Source organism: Octopus bimaculoides, chromosome 4 (genome assembly GCF_001194135.2).
Source record: "Octopus bimaculoides isolate UCB-OBI-ISO-001 chromosome 4, ASM119413v2, whole genome shotgun sequence".
Lineage (NCBI taxonomy): Eukaryota > Metazoa > Mollusca > Cephalopoda > Octopoda > Octopodidae > Octopus > Octopus bimaculoides.
In genome coordinates, this window is record NC_068984.1 from 92,309,269 (window position 1) to 92,309,859 (window position 591).

Here is a 591-nt window from a genome sequence, read left to right on the forward strand (position 1 = left end):
ACACCAAACATTAAGGCAAGACAAACATCTCAAGGACTTATGGACTAACATCTACACTATCGGAAAGCTGAACTGTGGACTTTTATGCTTTTTTCTTCTTTTTCTTCATTTCTTTATTCCTTTTCTCCTGTCCTCTGTCATCGTTTCATTAATCTGTACCCTTCACATTTTCCCTATTTGTCTCCGATGACGGAATATCCCATATTTTGTGTTATCCCAGAAACAGTTGTAAGACTTTGAATTTTTCCGATAATAATAACGTATATGACTTGAGGTGTTTGTCTTGCCTCAATGTTTGTTGTCCTCTTTAACAATTATATATCCGCCATATGGGAAATCTATAATGGTTCCATAACTCCCGTCTCAGCTATGACCTTAGAGTCCTGGTAATCCGTTACAGCACTTACCCAGAGTACCTTGTCGTTTAGATCACCTGTGAACTAAACCCCCATACTTTATAAATATATATATATATATATATATATATATATATATTATTTCGAAAAATAATTGGTCGAATAAGAGTATATATATACAATTGCTTTTCTTCAAACATGCTCACATCCAGAATCACTTGTGCTGCGTTCCAAC